The sequence below is a fragment of the Orycteropus afer genome, unplaced genomic scaffold, assembly GCF_000298275.1.
Source record: "Orycteropus afer afer isolate SDZICR_OR568_19922 unplaced genomic scaffold, OryAfe1.0 scaffold00117, whole genome shotgun sequence".
NCBI lineage: Eukaryota > Metazoa > Chordata > Mammalia > Tubulidentata > Orycteropodidae > Orycteropus > Orycteropus afer.
In genome coordinates, this window is record NW_006921704.1 from 9,594,722 (window position 1) to 9,600,993 (window position 6,272).

A 6,272-nucleotide genomic window follows, 5' to 3' on the forward strand; every position below is an offset into this window, starting at 1 on the left:
TTTTTTTTTTTTTTTTTTGATGAAGTTGACACCATTCCCCTTCAATTAGTCATTACTGGTATAGTAGACCATATGGTTGTTTCATTCAAAATGGCAAACATTAGTCCATTTTCACTCACTAATGCCTGGGATATCAATCTTCATGCATTTCACTCCATTTTCAACAACTTCCAATTTTCCTAGATTCATATGTCATACATTCCACATCTTGATGATTAATGAATGTTTGCGGGCATTTCTTCTCATTTTCAGTCATGCCACATCAGAAATGTAGGTCCCACAATCTTTACTCCATGTATGTCATTAAAGTTGATTCTGTAATGGGGAAGCAGCTCTTTTCTAATCATATGCTGATTATCTTCCTAAATAGTAGCTCATCTTTTGGCACTATATAGACAATGTTTCACCACTATTTGTAAAGTTCTGTAGTTTCAGAATGTATTAGATTCATTACCATCTTCTTTTGCCAGTCAGGACATTGTCTCTTTCAATATCCCTACTCCTTATATGGGAGCTCCGGTAGCATAGTGCCTAAGGCACTTGACTTCGAACCAGAAGGCTGACAGTTCAAACTCACCAACCACTCCATGGAAGTAAGGTTGGACAATCTACTTCCCTAGTGATACCACCTTGGAAACCCAAGGAGGGGTTGCTATGAGTCGGGCTCAACTCCATGGCGCATAACAACAACAACAACAACACTGCTTATACAATGCATATGAATTCTTTCCTAGCTTAGGTCTATTCCTTGAGCGGTCCTTTCCTCTCAGAAGTCCTTTCTCTCACTATCTTCTTGTCTGAGAGTAGCTGGTAGCAGGGAGGCTTGTACTTTGATTTTCTGACTTTCCTTTTTCTCTTGCATTTGCTCTGTTAGTATATACATCAAAGATTGTTTCTACTAACTGAAAAATTCCCATTCCTATACTTCTTTTGACTTTCTGTATCTCTAATGTCTGGAGCACTTTGTCCTTTAAAAATCTTATTAATAATTCATTTATTACATTTTCTGGCCCTCCATGTCTAAATAATTAAACCATCTAAAGACTGTAAAAAAATCCTTCAGGAAAGGCTGACTGGTCTTCTTCAGATTTTTGCTTGACTTCACAAACATTCTTAAAATTTCTCTGCTTAGGGACACCATTTTGGAGCCCTGTCGATGAAAAGTACCTAAAGTGTAAAAAGCTCTTGGAGTCATTAGGATATTCTGGTGCTAATATTAGGGTATTCTGATTCTGTCAAGACTATAGGCTCTGCTGGCAAGTGATTGTTTACTTTTTGTTTGTGTAGTCTAATGGCTTCTTATTTAACCTTTTCAATTACTATCTTTCTTTTCTTGGAGTTAGAAAGATACAACATAGAGCCTGGCAATCCACCTATGTAGTATGGTACATTTTAAAGATGGAAGCAAACAAATGTTGCATTCATTCAGGGTCTTCCTGATAAGCAAGAAAATTATTTTTCCAATTAAATAGGTCAAAAGTAGTAAATAGGCTATAGATCCCCCCAAAATTATTACTCCTTCCCTTAAGCTATGTCCTCTGGCTTTAAAATAGGAACTTGCCTACGTGGGTGAAGACCTGATGATCCTTCCTCTGTAAGTAATCCAAAAGATGTGCCACTCTGAGTATGTGGTGAAGAGAGAAACCCTGCAGCAGAAGGTCCTTTCCAGGGTGATGGGGTGTTTTCAGGAGCCCCAGTTTGGGCATAAGGAGAAGGAAGGAATGATCTTACAACATAATTTTCCTTATCCTTCTTATTTTCTACATCATTAAATTGGAAAGTTTTGGTTCTTTCTATAGCATAATTATACATTGTTTCTGAAAATCTTTGTTCTACTCTAAGGTCATAAAAACTTTTAGATACAGTTTGCCATCACATTTTCCTTCTCTTTTACAGAACAACTATAGCTGTAGAATAGTATAATTTACAGATGCATTTCATGGCCAGGATACATCATCTCTTAATTTATGCTGAGGCCAAACAGCATTCCAATGAAATTTCATTTTAGATTTCTTCATAAAGTCACTTTCAAAATAGGCCAAATACTTAAAAATACAAACAAATGGGCCCTATTGTGGAATCTGACTCTGTAAACTACCTATTATGGAAAGGAACTTTTGTTACATTAACTTTTAAAGCTTTATGGGCTAAGTCTACCCAGTCTATGATTCAAATGATAAAGTTGAACCCAATAAGAATCTGACTTGTTGGATTACCCATTATTGTAAGAGCACCATCATTATGTTCACTTTTAAAGCCTAAGTTTACCCAACGCACACATTGAACCACAAAGTTGAAGCTGATAGAATTTATCTCTTCTCACTGGAGGGACTCAAATCATTCTTCCCAGGGCAACAAGGAAAGCCATCTCTTTGACCTTTCTATGAGTATTGCTTTTGGGTCTGAGATTGGCTTTGACTCTAAGGACCAAGGAAATTACCCCTGGAGTAAAAAATATTCAGTGCAGGCTAGGATTGGCTGTCAGTTCCTGTCAGTTAGAAGATCCCCTTAGAACCTTAAGATGTGAAAAAGCAGAGTACCATCTGGGTTGCAAAAAATTGTTACTTATGGCAGCATTATGCCCAGTGTGACTCTCACTAATTTTGAACCACATTGAGGTGACAGAAATAAAGAATTTTATTTTTTAGCATGGTAAGGAATATAGGGAGGTATTAATTTTCAGACTCTGTGTTTCCTCTGGGAGTAGCTTGCGTTTTTTCTAGGTTTTTGAGTCAAGAAGTATATGCTATTATAGGTTTACATGCATGTTAAAAATACACAAATATTGTAAGGATGAACAGTTGCAAAAATTACAGCATCTTCTTGTTATCATGTAAGCATGTTTCAGTATTATACTAACTCTCCACTCCAGGGTATAATTTTTACCATGCTAATGGCAACATTTTATCCATGTGCACTAACTCTTGCTTGAGCCATAAAAGTTAATCTATAGCCAAAACAGGAATGACAACATTTTTTGGGAAAAAACAAAACAAAAAAAAAAACAAAGAGCATGATGTTTACTAGTAACTTTGAAGTTGGAGTTGCTCTCAATGTGTTATATAAAATATGGCATAGTCAGTCAACTGAGAGGGTAAGAATCAATTGAGTCTATTGTGATTGTGTTATTAATGAATGAGAGGTGAATATAATTTATGATCTTACAAAATAGTACGTAAAGGGAAAAAGAAACAGAGAATAGAATTAAAATAATTTGCAAAATAGAAAGAGTGTGATTGTACTTATATGTGTGAAGACATGAGTATCTTTGAACTCTGAGGGTTTCAGTAAGGGAGCCCATTTACATTTGCACAGTTTTAAAGGGTATATGATCATATCTTTCTCTATGTGAAGAATCCATTCCCTGATTCATCCATGTGTTTATTGAATGAGCATTGCAAAGGGGGTATTATTTGTCAGATATTACTTTAGATGCTAGGGATATAACAAAGGAAGCAAAGTAGTTTAAATTCCAGTGCTTGGTGTGCTATTTTGTTTCTAGATAAGAGGGAAAAACAAGCACCATGTTTACCTTCAGTCCTGCAACAAAGAACTTGAAAGAGGATAACACTTATGAAACCACAGTTATTAGAACTTTGAAAAAAAAAAAAAAATGTATGTAGACTGGTGTATTAATCCTTGAATGAGGGGAGAGGGAAAAAAAAAATGATGTGAATCATATCATTGCTTTCCTTACTACCTTGAGATAGTATCTCTGGGGTGCAACGAGGTAGGGAACAGAAGTAGAGACTGAAGCTATGCCAGATTGAGGAGACAGCATTGGGTTGCAGGGAGGCCTGTGAAGCTACAATTCACAAAGCATACTATTAGACAGGAGAAAGCAACAGAGAGGGAGAGTTCTACACAAGGTAGCCACTTTCCATGTCTCCATCTAAAAGCTAAAACAATGTATGTGTGTGAGGAATCTATTCAAAGGTATGGAAAGAATCACTGGGGAAAAATGCTGAGGAAAAATTATCAGAGCTAAAACATATCTGGTAATAGTTTGTGTTCCCACTAGCCAAAGTTAAAACACTTGTAATTCAAGGGACATAGAGTAGAGAATGCAAGATGTCATTACCTATGTAGTAGTGTAAAACTTGGTCCCTGATTGAAGACTATTCTGGTCCCACATAATAAATACTAAAGCAAGAATTAATAGACAAGGTCAACAAAACAATTATTGTAATTGTATCCATTTGTTCATAATGTTAAAGAGATTGAATGTGGAGAGTTTTGAAATAGAAGTTATGTTTTTAATAAAATATCAGGTTCATAGAAATGAAAACTACAATGCTTGAGATTGAAAATATATATGAAAGGTGATCAGTGACAGATAATACATAAGTAGGAAGTCCTGGTACATGTTACCATATGAATGAATTTGGAAGACATGCTGAGTGAAATAAGTTAATCACAAAAACACAAATACTGTATGATCCCAACTACATGAAACATCCAAAATAAACAAATATTTGGAGACCAAAGTTCATCAGTGTTTACCAAAGGGAGGAGGCCGGGGGGAAGTCGTTGCTTAGGGATCACTGAGTTTCTGTTAGTGATGATAGAAAAATTTAGGAAAAAATAGTAGTGAGAGTTACACAGCATAAACATAATTAATGTCACTGAACTGTATATGTAAAAACTGTTGAAATGGAAAATATTTTGAAATAGGAAATATTTCGTTACATATATTGTTTATTTTATATAATTAATTTAATACATTTTGTGTATTAGTTATTTAACAATTAATGTTATTTATATATATTTTTTTTTCTTTTTTGTATAATAAAAAAGTGAAAGAAAACCTCAAATGCATGGAAATAGAAACTTCTAAAAATAGAGCAAAATGAGAAAATAAATGGAATAAAAATAAAGCATCAGTAAGTAGTAGAACAACCTCGTATAGACTAAAATATGAGTAATTGAGACCACAAACAAAAAATGGAGAAATAGTCTGAAATTAAAATATTTGAAGAATGAATGGCAAAAATTTCTACACTTGATAAAAATATAAACTCAGAGATCTAAGAAATCCAGTGAACTCCAAGGACAATAAAAATTAAGAAAAGCACAACATAAACCTTTAGCCATAAACCATGCAAGAGAGAAGACAGTGGAGCAACATCTCTACAGTAATGAAAAAAAAAGTACAGCTAAAATTACATGCCTGTGGAAAACAAGGTTTAAAGGTTAATATATATATATATATATTTTGAACACATAGTAATTGAATGAATTGATTGCAATTTGTCTTATACTATGAGATATATAACTTTTCAGGCAAAAGAAAAATAAAAATTATAATAAAGGAAATCTGGATCTCCAAAGAGAAGTTAAGTACTGGGAATGGCAAACATGATTTTTTTTTTTTTTCTTATTTCAAGTATAGTTGGCCATGTAATAAAATAATAACACAGCATGTGAACCTTATATAAAAGTAAAACAATGATGTTTTATAACATGATGTTCTATAACAATGATGTTTCCATAAAAGCTGGAAAAGAAGAAATGGAAATATACTGTTGTAAGTTTTTAATACTATATTTGAGATGATATCATAATTCTACTTTAAGTTAGACTATAATAAGTCAAAGATTGCATAATAAAAACCCCAATATAACTAGTACTGAAATAAAAGAGTCACTACTACTAAGACAAAAAAGGAAATAAACTGAAATCAGAGGAAATTTTCAGTAGTGGAAAACAAGAAAGGGGCAAAACAAAAATAGGAAAATGGTACATTTAAACTTGAAGATATCAATTATTGCATTAAACATAGATTGTGTAAATATCCCAATTTCAATGAAGAAAATTTTAGCTTGGTAAAAAGGCAAAACTTGACCTATGCTGCCTATGAAAAACCACATAAAATATAAAGAAAAATTAGATGCAAAATAAAAGGGTGGAGAAAGATATATTATGTTAAATTAATCAAATGAAAGTTGAGGAATATAAACTAAAAAGAACTGGAATTCCTCCAACTGGATTTTCAGGAAAAAAAAGTGTATATAGACTATATATATATATATATATATATATATATACACACACACACACTTGATATACTTACATATAATGATCTTGTATATACAATTCTGACTAATAAAGACCCTTTAGGACAGAGTAGAACTGTTGCATATCAAGGCTGTAAATCTTCACAGAAGCAGACTGCTTCATCTTTCTCCTGCAGAGTGGCTGGTGAAAGCTTTAACCACTATGCTACCAGAGCTCCTTATACACTCACACACATACCCACACACCCACACACA